At 36.3% G+C, this 21,616-nt stretch overlaps 1 long non-coding RNA gene across 1 annotated transcript in view; it reads left to right on the top strand.

Moving 5' to 3' along the window:
* The window catches only part of LOC147913317 (uncharacterized), a 45,485-nt gene extending 27,564 nt beyond the window's left edge, over positions 1-17,921 (top strand). Inside the window, exon 4 of the long non-coding RNA XR_015548793.1 lies at positions 16,486-17,921. This is a non-coding gene — a long non-coding RNA (uncharacterized LOC147913317). The remainder of the gene's footprint in view (positions 1-16,485) is intronic.
* Positions 17,922-21,616: the final 3,695 nt, after the last annotated feature.

Below are 21,616 nucleotides of genomic sequence, written 5' to 3'. Positions count from 1 at the left end.
GCTGGCGGCTTGTGAAGGCGGCGTTTTTCCTCTCCAGAAGGGAGTTTCTGCCTCTTCTACCCCAGTTAGGATTGTCCGTTGTTGCAAGAGTTCCTCTCATCCAGTTTTCAGTTCTGTCTCAGGGGTAATTTCTCCACGAGTAGTTGTAAATTGGCTGTGTCCGCGGGAGGAGGTGAGTTCAGAGTCCGCCTACGCCGCCATCTTGACTTCTCTCCGGATCATTGTCTTGAATAACATACAGGAGTTTTCTAGAAAGACAAAGGAGAATATGCACATAAATAGAGGAAACATTGAAAAGCTGAGGCAACAAGTGATTCTATAGTTTCCATATTGTTGGTATTTAAATTATGTGCAGGTAAAGTTAGGGTCTGAGACTGGAGACGTTATCAGTCTTTAAGTGTCTGGGGTGCTGAGCTGAAGACCTTGGACATAGGCTGGGGGACATACCTCAGTGAGTGCCGATAAATGGCTATGTCTCAAAAAGATCTCTGATGCGAAGATGGAGCAGAGATTGAAAAGAAGTGAGGAGAAAAGACAGGATGGTCAGTTAAGGGTAATTAAAACTGAAGTTTCAATGTGGACTGTATAAGTGAGGAAAGAGGGAAGAAATATCGTAAACACATTCTTAAGAGAGAAACTTGGAGGAGCTTGGATATTGATTAGAAGTGGAGAATGAGGGATGGGGAAATTTAGAAAACTAAATTATATTTATCATGTTTCTGTCTTGAGGATCTAATTAGAAAATGGTTCCAGCAAATGATACCTGGAATTTAGAAAACATTTTGCAGTTTTGCAAGTAGAAGAAGTTTTGTGGGAGCCACTTTAAAGTTTGCGTATGATTGAGATATTTGTCCTCAATATGTGTTCTAGCTGGACACATTTCAAAATGATCTAAAACTGATTTAGAAAAATCTGGCCCTCCTCTCTGCAGTACGCTGTAGAAACTATAAATTATAATTCTCAATCTCTATTGTAAAATGCTTCAGGAATCCAGAATCCCTATGTTCTTGGCTCGTATCAAAGAGTTTAAACTTGAAGTTATTTTTCTTTATACAAAGAATAAAATGCAAGGAAGATAACCCAAGCACAAGGGTTCTACTATCCATCACATCTCAAATTAGTGTAAACTCTACCATTTTATCAAGTTGGGTTATCAAAATGCTTACCTGACTGTCTCAAACTTGTACAGAAGTTCCTTCATTGCATTATTTTTAATGTTATGCCCTTGGCTTTTATTAAGGGTAGATTTAATAAGTGGACAGATGAAGAATGCTTCAAGCTTTGCTGATAAGCTGCTGTTGAAGACATTGTCTGTTACCCTGTTCTTTGTCATTCATATAAGTACACAGGGAACACATTACTTTTAGAATGTATATTGGAAAACTTCGATTTTCTTAAAAAAGCAGGTTTGATACTTAGGCCAGACCATAGAAAGTGCATAACTCAATTTGGTTTTGCCCAAATTCTCAGAGTTAGAATTTGTGAATAAAAGTAATAACTACATTTAGTTTAAGTTTAGCAAAAGCCGTAAACCTATACACACCTATTTTATATAGTTCTCATTATTCCAGCTTTAAAAATCATTCTAAAGTATGTATATATTCTCTCTATAATAAAATATTTCAAAGTTTTCTGAAAGTGTGTGTGTTCTAAATAATAAATGAATAAATTATTAAAAATTCAGTGATCATATATTTGCTTAGAAGTAATCATACTTATATTTTTATTTCAATATTTTCTACCTCAACCTTCAAGAAAGAAATGTCCAATTTGTAGTAAGTATATTGAAATACTTGCCCTCAGAATTTTGATATTGAGAGTTTTTATTTTAATTTTTTCTTGATTACAACAGATATCTTTCCATTAGGATTCTACTCTGCTTTCATCAGTTTTTCTATAATAAATGAAGATATAATATCTTTTTTTAAAAGTTTTATATGATGACATCATAGATTTTTATACTACCTAAATATACCTATATACAAGACTACCATATATATATATACATTTTGTTTCCATTATGTTTCTTCTTAAACTATACATATATTTATGTTTTCATCTTTGCCATACAGTTCCAATTCTTTCATTTTGCCTATGAAACTCACGGTAATTGAGTGTTTCTAGTTCAGATTTGTGGTAGCATTTCAATACATGTAACTCTTCTGGAGGCTTTGGAAGTCTTACTTTTGGGCCCTAAGTTATAGAAAAATGCTAAGCAAAAATTTTTGGGAGAGGGGATTTGTTCTATGAATTATGATACTAATAATCAAAGAAGAAGCAATTACATAGAAGACAATGGAAAAATGTCTGTAAGTTTTAACAAGAAATAGAAGAGGTCTTAGAATGATGTATTAGTCTGCCAGGGCTGCCATAACTAAATACCACAGACTGAGTGCCTTAAACAACATAAATTGATTTCCTCACAGTTCTGGAAGCTGGAAGCCCCAGGTCAAGATACTATCAGGATTGGTTTCTAGTGTGGCCTCCCCTCCTAGCTTGTAGATGGCCATGTTCTTGTGGTATCCTCACGTGACCTCTTCTCTGCACATGCACAGAATGTGAGGGAGGGAGGGAGGTGTCAATCCCTGGTGTCTCTTCATCTTATAAGGACATCAGTTCTATTGGATTAGGGCCCCACCTTTTTGACCTCATTTATGCTTAATTACCTCCCTAAAGAAACTTGACTACAAATACAGTCACATTGGGTGTAAGAGCTTCAACATATGAATTTTGGAGGGACACAGTTCAGTCCATCACAAATGGTAAAATGGGGGAAAACAGAATAATAAGCATAATCCAATCTTGCTGTCTTGAGTTTCATGCCCACTCCATGTTGTCTAACTCTGAGACTCTCACTTCCAGCACAGAAGGCTGCAAGGAGCAGAGGATAATGCCTAATAGGGGACCTCAGTACATTGTTTTCTTTTTCCAAGTTTTGAGCCTGAAGTTTTGAACACCTGATTTCTGCCCGCCTTTCCATTTTGATTTCAAATATTCTTTGGGGAGTTGATTACGGATACAAACATTTCTATCAGACTTATACCAAAATTGGTGTATTGCATTTTCACTGAAAATGTGTGTTCTCCCAATGAAATTAAGCCAATTTCACTTTTCTTCTACTTTTTTTTTAATAGCACATTTTGTGTTTTCAGTTATTCCATGTTGATTTCATTGAATAATTTTCATCAGGGTGAATTACTTTTGTATAAATTTCAAATACTTGATTTGTTAATCGTTTCTTTAGAGCATATCAATTTTTACAAAATATTACTCTTGCCATTGTAAGTCTCCTTGGTGCCATTATTTCAACCAAATAGTTTCTGTGGGTTAAAATTTGCCAATCCAAATTATGTATGGGATAAATCCTCTCATTAATTTTCAGTCAATAAAAATTTTTAATGTGTGTATTTTCAGTCACTGCTATTTTGCTATTGATTTTATTATTTGTACCAAATCTAGGTTTTTCCAAATTTTAAATTTGCATATTTCAATGTTACCAAAAAGATATATTTCAGTTAGTTGTTTTGTTTGTAGAATTTATTATTTACCCTGAGTTTTCAGGCAGAGCAAAAAAGGGTAAAAGCTAGTTTTTAACCTTAATACAACTAAGATTGTTGTTTCAAATTTCAAAATACCAAGGTAAATGATAACCACATAAAATTTTCCATAATTTAACAAATAGAAATGTCTGGCTATTTTACTGTTTATAGGCAAGCTAATTTGAGAAGCTTTTAGAAGGTCATTTTCTGTGTCTATTTAAAATAACAATGAACAAACACTATGATCTAGCAATTTGATTTCTACGAATCTCTCTAAAATGATAAGTAGGTAAAAATGTACATGCAATATTATCTTTAATAGCATAAATACAGAAATAATTTAAATATCTATCATGCTAAGAAGAAAAAATAAATTTGTTTGGTTCATACACTGTAATTGTATCCTCCCATTAAAAGAATAAGAGAGATACAGATGAGTAACTTCTCGTGGGGAGTTGCTGTTCAATGGGTATAAAATTTCAGTTATGCAAGATGGATAAGTTCTTGAGATCTGATGTACAACTTGTGTCCATAGTTAACAATAATGTATTGTACACATACTTTTGTTCAGAGGGTATATCTCATGTTAAGTGCTCTAACCACAGTAAATTTTTTCTTAAAGAGATATAGATGAGGAGCCAGTCCTGTAGCCTTGTGGTTAACTTCGGTGTGCTCTGCTTTGGGAGCCCAGGTTCAGTTCCCAGGTGTGGACCTACACCACTCACCGGTGGCCATGTTGTGGCAGCGACCCACAAACAAAATAGAGGAAGATTGGCGCAGATGTTAGCTCAGGGCAAATCTTCCTCAGGCAAAAAAAAAAAAAATCAGATTTTCATTTAAAAAAAGAGAGATAGATGAAACATCTTAGAAAGTTAATCTTGATATATTAACCTTGTTTCGGTGGGGGTGTGATGGTTATTCTTATTTTTCCAGTGAAAACTAAAGATAAAGATGAATATATATTTTCCAAGTTTGGGATTCAGAGTCATGGGGAGTCATTAAGATGTTCACCAAATATTTCAGTGCAAATGGTAGCATTGAACTTCCCTATAGTCATTGATTAAGTGTGACTTTGCCACTTGTTTTGGTAAATGACATGTAAATGAAAGTGACTGGTATTACTCTTGTATGGAACTTTAACATTCAGTGCATGGTTCATTATAGTGCCCTCTTTCTGCCTCTACAATTGTACAAACACAAATATAGAGCCGATCTCTGCAGGAATAGAGTTGGCTTGCAACAGACATAAGGCATGACAGAAAGATAAACCTGTGATCTTACGTCCCTGAGATTTGGGGATTAATTTTTACTTATGGCATAAACTAGCTTATTCTGACTGATACTGATCTTAACAATATTAAATATACTCTTACCCCACTGGGCTTATAACAGATCTGTAGCTACTTTGTAAGGTTTCTGTCTCTTCTTGCTTCCTTTACTCTGTCTGGTGAATAGCTTTACCAGCACACAATAACACATTCTTGTTAATTGGCTTTACCAGACCAATGAAATTAATATTTTAATATTGCTCTTCTGGTTCATTTATTCTAGATTTGATATAAGCTCTTCTTCAGTCCTTATTCATTTAATTGGCAGGAGTATGGTGACAAATATCCTTTGTATCTCTGATAATATAACCCATCAATATCAGTTATCAGTGTGACCCTTCTCTGGGACATTCTGTGACTTTTTGATATTCCAAAGTACTATCATAATTGACCTAAACATATGAATGCATCAGAAAACATTATTGTCTCTCTCCCTCTTTCTCCACGTAGGGGGAGTGATAAGTTGCCTATCTTGTTCCCAGTTTAGAGTATGTCATATTCTTATCAATAGGCAAAGTAATAGAAATATGGACAGCAAAGCAAAACACATATCAACAACAGTCTCTCCCAAATGATTCTATATGAAAGTTTTTTATTGTTGTTTCTAAGAAGGGAAATGTAACCACTTACCTAGTACTATCCTGAGAGGTCGCTACAGCCTCTAGGACAAAAGTCAATAGAATCTCTGTCTGTATTTGTCTTTCAGCAGAATCTTTGTCTTTCCAGATCCAAAACTTTTCTGTGATTACAGATATATGAGCAGATCATGGCTCTCATTCAGGAGGTTCCACCAGAAGCTGGAAGCTAGGAAATTAAGAGGGGCCATAAGACATATTTATTGCTTTGATTTTCAGCTTTACATGTATTTTGCCCACAAAAACACTCTACCAAATAACTTTGTAATTCTTTCATTTCACATGGATTCATTCTGTAAGCATTTTTGAGCATTACTACAAACCAAGGACTAAGCCAGGTGAGGGGACTTTCTTCAGGAGCTTATCCTCTACTGAAAAAGACAAAAATGCAAACCAATAAATACAATTAAGCATTATGTGCAATGTGACAGAAGTGTGCATGGAGCCCAGGAATGGAAAGTACCAACTGAGAACATGAGTTCTGGTTTGCTTCACTGTGGTAAAGCCTATTTGTAGACTACGGAAAATCCAGTGGCACAAAATTCTGGGAGCTAGCAAGCGAGAAATGTGATTGATCATTTCCACTCATTCTAATTCAGATGCAACATTAAACACTAACTGCCTAAAATCAGAAATTGGCAGAGATGGGAATAGATGACAAATTCAAAAGAGGGTTCAGCCCACTAGCTATGACAGGCAGTGGGAAGAGACACACTCAACCCACTGCAAGACCTAGGAGAGATACAGTTGTGACAGCTGACAGCCAGGAATCAATAGTACTGTCTCCACAGAAGCAGTTTTTAGGTATCATTAATGTATTTAAAATTAGGATGATTCTAATTCCTGAAAAAGCCAGTAGGCTGTAGCCTTAGGAAAGAGACCTTTAAACATCCAGCTTCAAGCCAGGTAAAACGAAACAGTGAGGATGGGACAACAATTGAACAATTGCTAACTCATCCAACCTTTCTTCTCCCCGCCTGCTATAGAATAATTTAGTTCTTTTGCTCATCCACATTTCAAAGAAGATGCTACCTTCCCAATGCAATTTGGGGGCAGGGGATTTCATAACAAAGAATGGGAGGAGAGGATGAGGAAAGAATGAAAAGTACAATGACTAGGACTAGGGAACAAATTTTTAAAGTATTGCTGTGGTCAGTTTATCTCCTCTATGCTCTTTGAGGAAAGAAGTAAAGAACTTGAGTTGTTCAAAACTGCTTTCTGTTTGTTGAGATGCCCATCCCTGATACTACATTTCTCTAATACTAGAATTTATGAGTGTCATCTTCACTGCGGTAGCAAATGATATTTCTTTAATGTCTAGTACGTTCTAGTTCTTCATAGGTATTTCATCATAAGGTCATCATCACAATTACTAACACTTGTATAACACCTAAGTGCCAGCCGTGATTCTAAGCACTTTGCATCTATTGATCTATTTAATTCTCACAACAACTCTCTGAGATTGATGCCATTATTATCTCCATAAGGAAACTGTGGCATTGAAAGATTAATATCTAGGGTCATATAATTGGTAAGTGGATTCACACCCAGGCAGTCTAAATATAGAGGAATGTTCTCACCCAGTATGCTACAATGCCTATCAAAAAAAAAATTCATCCAAGACAAGCATTATTAATGATCTAGTGTTCAAGGAAGAAAATGGAATAAGCACAAGCTGAAAGACTGATTTAACTCACCAGGAATAAAGAAATGCTGAGATGTCATCCTAGGGACGTATTGAAATATGGCAGGGGGCCACAAGAACCAAAACCCATGTGAATGATAAAATTTGATTTTTATTTTAAAATTGTCCCTCCAAGCCACAGTCTTTTGCTTAATCTTCCATTAAGTTTCAGGCAACTGGTGTTTGATCAGTTACTCTTATTGACAGAGTCTTATCTAAAAGGAGCTTCAATAATTCCTCACATACCTGGCAATTCCCTGGAGCAGAAAGCTACCTAAGTGTCAAATCTGTTAGCCCAAGCCTCACCAGTCAAGCTTGGACTGTCCACAGCAGATGTGTCCCATGAGTTCTTGAAACAGATTGTCAGCCATGTTCTTTTTCTTCAGACTTGCCACCTTCATTGATGCTCCCTTCACATCTGCTTCAGTGTTACTCATCACTCTTAATGATATAGTGCCTAACATGAGAATATTAATTATTTCACAAGGATGGTATCTCCACGTGCTCCCAAAATTTCAGGTGATAAATCCATCCTCTAATTTGTCCACAAGTAGAAAAAATACCATTGATTTACATTTTGTCACACTTACACCTTAGCGACTCAGTTTCCTCCAGTCCCTTTGTGGTCCCCTCCCAGAGAATTTCATTATAAGGATTTCTTGAGTTTCACTCTGTAGCCTCTCTCCATTGGTCTCAAACTCTAGGACATACGGTTGGGTATGGGAAAGATCACGTGTTGTTCTGCAGTCCCTTCTATCTCTACCCCCTACCCATGCTCCTTAAGAATCTCCACAAAGATATCCTCTCTTTTCTTCTGGATCCAAACCAAAAAGTCTCTTACAAACCAACTGACACCAATTGATTCTTTAAGCACTCCAATGTTTCCAGATAATTGGAAACATTGATCAGCCAAAATTCTCTCTAGAATAACCTGGGATGATATACCTGCCTTAATTTGGAAAGACCAAATGCTAGATTTCCTTGTGGATTCTTGAAATTGCTCTTAAAAATATTTCTTCAAACATGGCAAGAGAATTGATCATATTCTATCTTTTAGTTTAAATTTACTCAATCAGACCAATTTGATTACACTTTTAAGCCAACATCTCCAATTGCTACCATTCTGCTGCAAAGGGAATTCTTTTTCTAATCCTGATTCTCAAGATATTTTGATGCAAAATTTCTCCTGCTGAGTCAGCTAAGCAACACATAAAACTACACTGTTACTTTGTCATCAGGAAGGACTCTTGTAATTGATTACATTTTGAGGTAACATTCCTCTCTGACCAATTTAAAATAGCATATGCTAGCTTGTGATACAAAAAACAAAGATTGTAAACCAATATATAAAGAAAGATTTCCATATAAGCATATTAGGCTGAAATAGTTACCACTTCCTCTTTAAAGGCTTAACATTAGGCCTGACATAAATACCCAGAAAAGCATGATCTGTTCCTCTTTGTCATTATCCATCATTCTCAAGCACGGTATACATACACATAGCACAGCTGGGAGTTATGGAAGTGAGTTCATGGTGGGGGGCAGGGGTCTTCTATTGCTTATTTTTATATTTAATATAAAGAGTTAAGGCTATAGCTGCTTTTTATTGCGAGAACCTTGTACAAGAAATCACTATTCTTTATTTCCTTTCCTGCCAACCTTAAGTCCTTAATAGCAAACTATACTCTATCAAGTTTTATCTTGGTAAAATAAGCTTTGTTTCTTTCGTTTTTCTGCCAAAATTTCAATGCAAGAAAATGAGTGTACTGCTATTTAAGTGGTGAAGAAAGAAACATAATGTCGAGCTGCACCCTGAAGACATTTCTTTTGTATTATAATGCTTTTTAGCCACAGATGTTAGTTGAAAATTGATATAATGGTGTTTCTTGTAAGTCTATCAGAAACAAAACAAAACAAAAAACATTTTAAAAGTAGAATAGATGTAATTGTATGTGATAAATGAGCCTGGTGGATTGTACTAGAAACCCACAGGGAGTAATTATCCATCAGTGGCACCTGCAGAGGAATTATAAGCAGCTGCAGAATTTGATTTTTGAACAAGAAAATAGAAAAAATAACTTAAAGATTGGTATTAAGAATTGAGAAGTTAGAGAACAGAACAGAATATAGAATGACAAAAGGAGAATTTATCCAGGATTTCAATCCAAAGATAATAAGGTGAAATACAGCTGGAGATAAATTTTTTAAATTTTTATGGAAAAATGTACATGGCCAATTAGGAGAGAGGTAGAAAAGACATTGAGTTTGAATTTCACACTCAAAATGTGACCTACATTTAGGAACGCAAAAGTGTCTAAATTTAGAAATTGGTTTGTGAGGCAGTGTGCTGTAATAAAAAGTAAATAAACTCTGAAGACAAAGATGTTTCTAGTCCCTGCTGTGTCACCTACAAGCTAGATGGTCTTTGAAAGTTCTTTGATGTTTCTGATCATTTGTTTACATAGTCGTGCTGTGAAGATCAAAGTAATTTGCGGTTGTTTTATGCTTCGTGCATGCTAGGGACTTAGAAAATGTGAATTCTCTTTTTACCCCTTTTTATTATTTTGGTAATTTCACAAAGCTTAAAAAAGTCTTTTCTTGAATATAGATAGATAGACTGACACAAAGTCAATTCTCATTATTCACGGTAGTTATGTTCTATAAAGTTGCTGTTGTGAAAGATGACATGAGTGGAGCCATATTAAAATAGAGCCAGAGTAGCCATTTCAGAGGAATTGCCTTCCACATCTTGTTTTCTTTATCTTCCAAACTGGACCAAACCACTAACATTCCAAAGAAGTCAATGAGGACAAGAATATCCTCTTTGTAGGACTGATGGAACTGAACTTGCTGGTGACCCATCACTAACCAATCAATGAAGTACAAGTCTGGCCTTGAGCCTAATGATCAACCTCAGGCCAATCTATGAAGTACAAACCTAGCCTTACCTCATCCAGCACCAATGAACTCTTCTTTAATACAACTCACCTCATTTTCCCTTTTTCCCATGAAAACCCTAAGCCCTTCTCATGTAATCAGCACACTGTTTGGGTTTCTACCTGAATCTCTGCTCTTGGAAGTGCAGTTCTTTGATCCCAAATAAACACTTTGCCTCTTAAACTGGTTTCTGCTTTTGTAGGTTGACACTGTGAATACTGAGTTAGCGAATACTGAACCATTGCTCCAAGTTGGGAATACAGAGTTAGGTTCCTGTGAGCATCTGGCCACATTTCATCAACCTATCAATACGTGACGTTGTGATGTATGTGTGTCTGTTTAGACACCTTATATATGCATATGTAATATACCTAGTATCAATTTGTTAATTCATCCCTGAACAAAGTCTAGCTAACACATTTTCTCCATAATGCACCTCACAGCCTTCTTACACTTAGGAACACTAGACAGCATTTCAACACTATATTTCGGGGCCATTTTGAACAATAAAATCACCAACCAAAAGCACAAAAACGCAAAAAACGTGAACCTAAATGCACTGCCAAAAGGACACTTGTTTACCTCATGAGATCTGAAAGAACAAGGCAGAGCATCGCCTGTTAGACCTCAGATGGAAAAATGCTCATTCAGTAACTCAAATTTTTCACTGCTCAGCATATGTCCACAAATAACCACAAAAGTGCTGTGAGTATTGATTTTGGATAGGCTGGGTTTTTTTTCCCTCAAATGAGAAAACCACCAAGGAAAAAATTAGAAAACATTTGGTACCCTAGTTTACACATTCATTTTTATTATTGTTCAAGGCCACAAAATTGAAAATGGTCTCAGCCTCTTTAGAACTCTTGGAGAGGCTAAAGAAGGTAGACCATCAAATACTTGACGAGTATTATTTTTTTATTTTTTTTTGTGAGGAAGACCAGCCCTGAGATAACATCCGATGTCAATCCTCCTCTTTTTTGCTGAAGAAGATTGGCCCTGGGCTAACATCCATGCCCATCTTCCTCTACTTTATATGGGATATCGCCATAGCATGGCTTAACAAGCAGTGCACCAGTGCGGGCCCGGGATCCAAACCTTTGAACCTCAGACCATCGAGGTGGAGCACGCACACCCAACCGCTTGTGCCACCGGGCCAGCCTCGATGAGTATTATTTTAATTGAGAAGAGTGATGGGAATTTTCAGAAATGTTTTGAAATTAGTCTTACTAATATGAAAGTGATCTAAGTGAATTATTTGAAAATTAATTACAGGTGCTTATACTAGCTGTAAAAAGAAAATATTGCAGCAAAAATAATTGAAAATTATTTTTGATCATCAACAGGAAAATACCAAATCACTACTGAGAAAGTAGCATTATGATAATGCTGAAATAGAGACAAAAGAAGAAATGATTTCTTCTCCGTAGGAATGGAGATCACTTGATGTTGGATTGTAGGAAGATGAGTATAGGTTGGACACCTTTTTTGGTATAACCTCATCCCATGAGACTATTATGGGATATACCTTTCCTGTAAACCATGCTACACCACTCTTCTTGAAACTGTGTTGGCTGAGTCACTCTCTGATAATTTTCTACAATTGAATCATCTAGAATAATTTGATTCCTAAGAGGAATGTACCTACTCAATGGTTGTTTTACTATAAACCTCTCTAGAGCTCTACATGTTAGTGAGGCAGGATAAAGATTAACAGCTCCACAACTGGGGGTCACTATTCTTAGAAAAAGAAGAGAAACGGGGCCAGCCTGGAGGTGTGATGGTTAAGTTTGCACACTCCTCTTCAGCAGCCTGGGGTTTGCAGGTTTGGATTCCCTGCACAGACCTACACACCGCTCATGAAGCCATGCTGTAGTGGCAACCCATACACAGAAAAATAGAGGAAGATTGGCACAGATGTTAGCTCAGGGTCAATCTTCCTTACCAGAAAAAAGAGAGAAACAAACAGTTCAGGCATAACCCCTCCCTACCTCACTCAGTCTGCTTAAATCTCATCATCTGTGCTATAATTGAACGTTATATATCTCGATTCTTGCCCTCCTCCCTTTTTTCTCATTCTATACTGTATTCCACTGTCTATTGTCCACTTATCTATTTTCCCATTTAAGAATCAAGTCCTTGAAAACAGATACTATGTCTTATTCATTAATGTGGTTTAAGTCTTTAGCGCTATACTTGATATATCAAACTTTCTCAAAGAAGTTTGTTAAATAGGAGTGGGAAGAGATCTAGAAAGAGCCAGAGATAGGGCCAGAGACTGAAATATATGAAAGCATCTGTAATAACAAGGTAAGGGAGCCCCATTGGCTGTCGCACAGGAGAAGAGAGAGTATCTGTTTCCATCAGTGCAGCCAAGTCAGCCTGGCTGCCCTTCTCCCATCTCCTCTTTGGTGACACCATTTATATGCCAATTTTCACTCAGAAACAGCATTATTTCTACATCATTCTATTTATAAGAAATTAGGTTTCTTAAATCTGTTTTCACTACCTTTATAGAGAAGAAAAGGCTAAGGTGAGACTTTTTTAATATCACCTGCTGATTATTATTGCTAGTGTCACTCAAAACCAATAGGCCTAAAGGGTACTTTTCCTAATTGGTGAACTCTACATGAAAATTACATAGGCTTCTGTGTGTGTGTGTGTGTGTGTGTGTGTGTGTGTGCAGATCTGTGTTTATGTGTATTTTGAATCAAAGAATGTGTCCAAAGACCATGCATGAATCAAGAAAGCGAAAAGTAGAGACAGCACTTGTGGAAGAAGAATCTCAGAAATAGAACTGACTGTAAGAACATATGGTTCCTTAGGAATCTGCCACATATTAACAAGGATAGTATCAGATATTCCAAAGAATGTAGAATAGGGATTTAAATCAGTGTGACGTTTACCTTAAAGGGCTGGGAGACAGCAGGTGATATCAATTGTTAACTTATAATAGCAACCCCACACAGCTCCTTACATACTAATGATATATCACCCACCAGAAAGTAAAATATTCCCAATCAGTAACAAAGGCAGAAACTTTACAACTTGACACGTGGGCTGATAATTATGGGAGAATAGATATCTGCGGGCCTAGCCAGTTCCAATGTCTAATTTAGCACTAAAACAAGACAAATATGGAAGTTTCCAAACTGATAATTAAGGAGTTTAGAGTTAAACACCTGAAATGTTAATTAGGCTGTTCAGTACCCAAATCAGTCATCAGAAAAATTATTTAAATCACAGAAAATGCCTAGTTATGAGGTTATGGGCAACTTGAATTGACAAAGGTGAATGGCTCGTGTCACCCCTCCACAATTTCTAGTTTCTCCAAATAATGCATTGTCTATTGTCTTTTATAACAATATTTTTGTCTGAAAGTATTTTCAGATGCATTCATGTCACATAATGATTTTTGTGGCTGTTGACTATTGTGTTTATTACTACTTCAGAAAAAGTACGTAGTTTCTCTTCTGATAATAACATCTCTTAACAAAAAGAAACAAGGATTGCTTTGTTGGGGTTCTTTTCTTTCAAGAACAAATCATCACAGAGTAGCCTTTCGAACTTAAAGAATCTAAGAAAAGTTGTATAATAAATTCACTATTCGCTGTCTGTCATTACTGGTCAGAAATGCTTACAACATTCTGACAGGTGTGAGGTGATATCTCATTGTAGTTTTGATTTGCATTTCCCTGATCGTTAGTGATTTTGAACATCTTTTCATGTGTCTGTTGGCTATCTGTATATCTTCTTTGGAGAAATGTCTGTTCAGGTCCTTTGCCCATTTTTTAATTGGGTTGGTAGTTTTTTTGTTGTTCAGATGCATGAGTTCTTTATATATTTTGGAGTGTTCATTGCAGCGTTATTCACAATAGCCCAGACTTGGAAGCCACCTAAGTGCCCATCAAGGGACGAATGGATAAAGAAGATGTGGTATATATACACAATGGAATACTACTCAGCCATAAGAAACGATGAAATCCAGCCATTTGTGACAACATGGATGGACATTGAGGGTATAATGCAAAGTGAAATAAGTCAGAGGGAGAAGGTCAAATACCGTATGATTTCCTTCATTAAGTAGTAGATAATAACAACAATAAACAAACACATAGGGACAGAGATTGGATTGGTGGTTACCAGAGGGGAGGGAGGGAGGGAGGAGGGCAAAAGGGATAATTCGGTACATGTGTGTGGTGATGGGTTGTAATTGGTATTTTGGTGGTGAACATGATGTAATCTATGCAGAAATAGAAGTACAATGATGTACACCTGAAATTTTTACAATGTTACTGCAATAAACAAAAAACTTTAAAAAAATAAAGAAAGAAAGAAAGAAAGAAATGCTTACAACACTTCTGGGTATGAATTCAGATCTATCCTACAGACCTATAAAATAATCAACAACAGTCAATTTCATTACTTTGCATTATTTAGGAATGGGATAATGCAATAACCATACATACCATGCATCAATAATGATTTTGATATTTCAGACATTTCTGGATATTGTTAACACTTCATTGTCATATTCCAAAACTCAGTTTTAATCACATTTTCCTTACAAATGTAGAAGGTCATGTAGGAAAACAGGCCGTTTTAGCCAACTGCATGACTATTGCCTTATTTATGCCCTTTTATCTTAAAAATTACTATGATGAGCCAGCCCTGATGGTCTAGTGGTTAAAGTTTGGCACTCTCATCACTTTGGCGGCCCAGGTTCACTTCCTGATCACGGAACCACACCACCCGTCTGTCAGTTGCCATGCTGTGGCGGCAGCTCGCATAGTAGAACTAGAAGCGCTTACAACTAGGAGATACAACCATGCACTAGGGCTTTGGGGAGAAAAAAAAAAAGAGGAAGATTGCCAACAGATGTTAGTTCAGGGTGAATTTTTCCCTGCAAAAAAAAATTAATATGAGAATTTTTATTTTAAAAAATATATTATTCCAGTTAAAATTATGTTCACTGCAAGAAATTATAGGGATTGTATTTATTGATAATTGATAATATTAAAACTTCATTTTGTTCAAATTTTTAAACAACTTTTTCTTTTTTTAAGGATCACATCTTTTTTTTCCTATGGCCCTGAGCCAACATTAGTTGCCAATCTTCCTCCTTTTATCCGTTCTTCTCCCCAAAGCCCCAGTAGAAAGTTATATGTCATAGTTTACATCCTTCTAGTTGCTCTATGTGGGATGCCACCTCAGTATGGCTTGATGAGTGGTGGGTAGGTTCTCGCTCAGGATCCAAACCATTGAACCCTGGGCCAGCAAAGCAGAACGAGCAAACTTAACCGCTATGCCACTGGGCCAGTCCCTTCAACAACTTCTCAAGGTGGAAGCTTAAGATCATTGATTTGAGCCCTTTCTTTGATGCGTGTGTATATGTGTGAAAATAAATTTCCTTCTAAACTCTAATTTAGGTGCATCCAAGAGAATTTTACTTTATGTGTTCAGTTGAAATGTTTTCCATTTTTCTTGTTTATTCTTAGATGCATATTCTGTGGAAAGCATATTGTTTAATTTTCCCCATATTTGGACATTTCTTAGATTACTTTCTATAACTGACTTCTAATTCACCTCCCTTGTGGCCAGAGAATACACTATGTATGATTTCATTCCTTTTACGTTTATCACCTTTGTATAATGGCACGGTATATGGTCTATGTGAGCGTTCATGAGCCTTTGAAAAGAATGTGTATTCTGCTGTCATTGGGTGTAGTGTTCTACATCAATAAGGTTAACTTGGTTGGTAGGGGCGAGCCGTGGAGTTAGGCTGGGATAGGGGTATGGTTGACCGGAAAGGAACAAGAGGAAACTTTATGAGGTGAAAAGGGTTCTATAGCTTGATTGTGGTGCATTTTATCATAGTAAATTATACTTTGATAAAGATAATTTAAAATTAAAAAGTCAACGAACTTCCAGCTACTGCTCCGTTTCTTGGTCATTCATGATGCTAAAACCATCAACAGAGTTGTCTACACTCACTGCTTCTACTTTCTCTCCTCCCATTCTTTCTTATATCTTCACAAATAAGGTTTCTGCCTCCACTACCACATTGTACCATTTTGACAGTCCCCAAAGACTTCCACATTTGTTTCTTGGTCTGCTGTTATGAATCCATTGTCTCAGCTCCATGCCCGTCTTCCTCCCTGCCTCTCTCTCTCCCTGCCTCCCTCCTTCTGTGATACTGAGGCTACGACTGACTCCCTTGCCAGCAGGGTTTTCCTATTGTGTCCCACTTGCTGAAGATACTGGAGGGAAATGGAAAATTTGAGGAAGGGAGATCAGACTTATTTGCTATTTTTTTGTTCCTAACAGAATTAATTCAGTAGTAACAAATGGTTTCCTTCCTCCAGCTCCCAGCTTCCTCGGGTGTTCCCAGCGTTGCCCCAAGAAGCTCCTCTTCCAAGAAAGAAGCACCAGCCACATAACTTCAAGCTCTGGTCACAGCTCCCTCCTCTGTACTCCTATGTCTCATTCAGCCCACCTCTCCCCTCCTGCTCCGACAGACCCAGGAGGTCAGCTGCTTCCCGCAGACACTAATCTGTGTGCCATCTTAGCATCCCATGTCTCGTTTTACAGCACTATGTAACCAAATTAAGTTCTCTCTCTCGGAAATACTTAGTGTGACTTTTGCTTTTCCAGCTGAGCCAGAATAATATAAAACTTGGTACTAGGAATGATACCAGGAAACCTACCTTCAAATTTGGAATTACGGCATTCGTTTTGTAAGAGCTTGGACTCAAATTGAGAGCTGCGATTTTTGAAACTTGTAGAGTATGTACCTATTTTGAAAGGAGCCATTCCTGGTAATTTCAGAGGCCTCCGAACAAGTTTCTGGAAGAAAGTGGTGTTTTGGAAAGGTCAGATGGATATAAATTTATTGATAACATGTCATTTAAATAAATGAAATTCATTACCTTAATTATTTTCCTTATTAGATAATATTAGGCATGTGTCCATATATTTAAAATTTCTCTTTTGGAGTAGACAAATTTAAGTTAAATTAAGTTTATACGTTTGGATATAAAAAGCACATAGCACATAACTATAAGCAGGAACATGGACTCTTGTATCAGACTTGGGCAAAAAATTGTAGTTCGATCTTGGACAAACATTTAATACCATTCGATTACACATTCCTCATTTGTAAAACAAAGAAATTGCACTAGCTGAGTCATATGTCCCTGTCCAGTTCTGTGGTCTCTTCTAGTACAAATTCAGAGATGTTTAGAACAAATGAGGGTCAGATGCAGATCACAATAGTAGCCCAAACCAGAAGGAACAATTTGTGTAACGGGAGAAAAAAGTAGGTATCTAGGGTGAAAAAAGCCTAAGTTTTCCACGGTAACAGACTACTCAGATTCTTGACTAGAAATGAAACAAAAAGCAGTAATTTAGAAGATAAATCTGAGGCATACAGAAAGGACAACCCAGATCAAAAGTCCAAGACAGGTAAAATCTGAAACTTGTAAATATTCAGATATAAAAAATTCAGGGGGCCAGCCCGGTGGTGCAAGTAGTTAAGTGCGCGTGTTCCCCTTCAGCAGCCTGGGGTTTGCACTCGGATCCCGGGCGCACATCGATGCACTGCTTGTCAAGACATGATGTGGTGGCCTCCCATATAAGTAGAGGAAGATAGGCACGGATGTTAGTTCAGGGCCAATCTTCCTCAGCGAAAAAAAAAAAAAAGGAAGATTGGTATCAAATGTTAGCTCAGGGCTGATGTTCCTCACACACAAAAAAATTTAAAACTTTAATATTTCTTATGGAACTTCTAATGTTATATGTAGTTGCACATATAGCTATTTCATTTGCTATAATATGGTATTCTTTTTCAATATAAGGAGTCCTTGCTATCTATGTATAATTAATGTGGCCTCTTCACATGAATATTGCAAGAGAGCATTGTATTTCAAACAAGATGGGGAACAAAGTTTTACTGGGGATTTAGTTTGGAAACTAAAATTACATAGTATAAAATAAATATATTTTCCTTATATTTAGGAAAATGTTACAATAGCAACTATTAACCAATTCATAAAAACAAAAATAAATTGTAAGATTTTTAGCAGTAACTTTTCAGATAAAAATTATAATATTCTTGGTCAAAAAAAATATAAGTCCATTTACATTTGAAATAGCAAAATAAAGACTAGGTTTAGCAACCCCAAGGGAGCAGCAACTCAGAAGCCTGTATGCCTATATTCAAATCCCAGTTTGGTGTATTAGTTAAATACTGCAGAAGTTCAGAGATAATGAAGGAAACATACTCTTGAAAATCTTCCCAGATCAGAGGTAGTATAGATTAATCAATACTACATTCTTGAATTCACAGTTGATTTTTGCATCCTAATAGTAATAGTATTTGGATATTTCATCAGCTTTTTCTAATGGCTTCTCAAAACTCTTTGATGTTTTAATCATTCCCTTTTGCCCCAACTTTCTGTCCCTCTATTCTATTTTCCTTAACTGAGAAGCTGATCTAATTATACCAGATCATCATTTGGGATTTATGCCATTTTCCACATTACATTAATAGACTTTCTGTAATTTTCATTTTTCTAACATCCATGGTTTCATATAGATACTCCCAAATTGCATCTACCTTATTTATTCCACATTGTTACTTGAACTCTGAATGCTATTTTTCAGAATAACAACCACCAAAGTAAACTATTTCACATTATGAAGGTCATTTTCAATGACCATATATTAGTCCCTTGAAATCTGGGTGTGCTTGGTTTGAACCCATTCCACACTTGTGAAAACAAGAAGCCCTGGGTAAATACCTAATAATCAGTTCAGGACCTGTAATAACATGGTCTTTCCTGTACTTTGGTTCTACCTTCTATAATTACTAAATTTATTTCGCATTGTGAAGCCCCAAACAATAAAATTTAGTTTCATCTAAAATTTGTTTCCTTCCAAAAGAGAAAATACTTTTTAGAAATAAAAATAAAACTTCTCATAAAAAGCATTTATGAGAGTACTAGCTCCTATAGTATAGTTTACTGAAAAAATTGAGAGGAACAGCTTGAGTTTAAAAATAATGGTCTCGCCTACCTCACTCTCTGAAACATCCCCACTATTCATTTACCTCGTGTACTGCTGAGCCATTTCCCACTTCACTAATTCCACTCCATTCTCTCCCTCTTGTACTCTCATCTCTCACCTTCACCCGTCCTTGATTGCCCTTGAAACTCTCTATTAATTTCTATTTAAACCAGTTCGCCACCTTCTTTTCCAGTACTCATTTTATTTTATAATTGCATATCCAAATTCATCAAGATGCTTAACAGTTTAAAAGTATTCACACTCCTTCTAAGTCAGCTATGTTTAAAATATCAGTTTTGTTCTTCATTCCGAATCCAAATACTTTCTGTGAATATTGTCCTGCTATAGGATCCAAATATTGCCATGTTCTCCTGTGTAATCCCCCATCACTATCAAGAGACACTTTTCCCTACCTGGGGCTAGAATCAGTACCATCCCTGTGTTACCATTCTTTAGTCTGATTCTTCTCACCTACATGGTGAAAAAGAGAGAAAATTCTCTGATTAAGAAACATCCTTCAAAATAATTTGAAATACTCTATTTTTGAAATATAACTTTCAAAAGCTTTCAGTGAAGTTTCAAATAATTTATCATTATTTACAAACTTTCTTTTTTGGTACTATCCACCAAATGCCAAAGTGATGATGTTTCCTGTTGATGAGGTTTAGGGCAGGCTGCCCCATGATGCACCACTCTGATATGTGGACTATTTTAAGCTGAAGACAATAAAGGCTCAGAAGACTCAGGAAGAACATCTGATCTTCCCCCAAATTGCCTAAAAGCATTTAAGATAGAAGTCCTGTTCCAGGAAGGAGCTTATACCATGAGATAACTATAGTATAATGTAAAATAGGTGTGATAAGAAAGGCACCAACAAGCCCATCTTATGGGAATTCTGTCTCTAGGGCCAAGTTCTCTATAGGTGGCCCAGTAAACAGTTGTCTAACTAACATTTGCTTCTCCAACTCCATGTGAATTGCCTTCCTCCTCTTTGAAGTCCCAAACCACTACCCGCAACATCCTCCTTTGTCTTTACCTGAAGATGCTATTTAAGATGACAACCTCAGCAAGAATGCTGAGTTGCTCAGTTTTCTGGGTTTCTCCCATGTATACCTGTTATCAAACTTTGTTTTATTTTTCTTCTGCTAACCTGTCTTTTTAATGATTTGACCAGCCATAACAACCTTAAGGGAAAAGGTGGAGGGTGGGGGTGATTCTCCCTCTTTCTCTACCCTATTTTACAGTGAGATCAAAATTGTAATGGATTCCAATAGTTTCAAGAAGTAATAAAGTGAATGCATCAAAAGATAAATTGCTTCAGAGCTGAGTAGTCACATTTTTTAAAAAATCAGTAATATGTTCTATAGGAATGTTCTTGCCGTTGAGCCCACTGAGCAAGATGGCTACAGCTGTGTTGTGTGAAGAATAAATACCCACTAGGTAAATGTCTGATAGCTCTTGCTTGTGTGCTGTCATAAAACTGATACAAAGTGTCTCTAGTCTTAGCAAAAATGTTACCCAGCGGCTCTTTGTCTAGGAAAATAAGTATAACTTTGCATGATTATAAATAAGAGAAGTAGGTATCAACTTTCTTTTGGAGTGTGGTGTTGAATATTATTAACATTCAAGTTAATTAGATGATATGAAAAAAAATCATTGTTTGACGCTTCCATGGATTATATTACAAGCCTCCTATGGGACAATATATTCACAACTAAAATTTCTGTTTTAGTGCCTAAAGACTGAAACCTATATTGGAGAGCATCATTACTTCTCAAAACCTTTACTCAGTAAATGTAAGGGTTTTTTGTTTTTTTTTTCTGTTTTTGAGAGGACATTGGAACGCCAAAATGATTTTTTGGAAAAGGAGTGAAATGAAACATAGATAAAATGAAAGCTACGCTGAAATTAGTTTAAATCGAGGCTTTGGGTCACTGTATGTATCACACATATTTATACAACAAAGTGCTTTTTATCTCTTTTCCAGTAATCACAAAACTATGCAATGAGGATTTTAATTTCAGTAGAAATGCTTTACATAATGCTGTTATACATTGAATTTATCCACCTGATATAAAGTACTTAATTCAGAGACATTCTTTTCAATTTGACAGTCTCAGAAGAATGTTTTTTTCTGTTAATACAATTAATACTATACTTTATGCATATTTTCCACCAAGTGCATGATCCATTCTAGTCTAAGTTTGAAGATAACATTTGCATATGATAATGCCCCAATTTCAAGTTTACAATAACAGGCGAGAGCAGTAAGCTCTGTCTGTGAGTGGAGATCCATATTTAAAGCAATTGAAACTGCTTTATGAAATGTTTTTTGTCTACTGCTGTTACTGGAATTTACTGGCAGAGTTTATCAAATTTGTTCTTCACTAACACATCTGAGGGATAGGCCATGAGGATCCCTTGGTGATT

This window comes from Ceratotherium simum, chromosome 28 (assembly GCF_057802395.1).
Source record: "Ceratotherium simum simum isolate JZ-2026a chromosome 28, ASM5780239v1, whole genome shotgun sequence".
NCBI lineage: Eukaryota > Metazoa > Chordata > Mammalia > Perissodactyla > Rhinocerotidae > Ceratotherium > Ceratotherium simum.
Note: the sequence above shows the minus strand (reverse complement) of the source record. Positions and strands in the feature narration are given on the sequence as shown.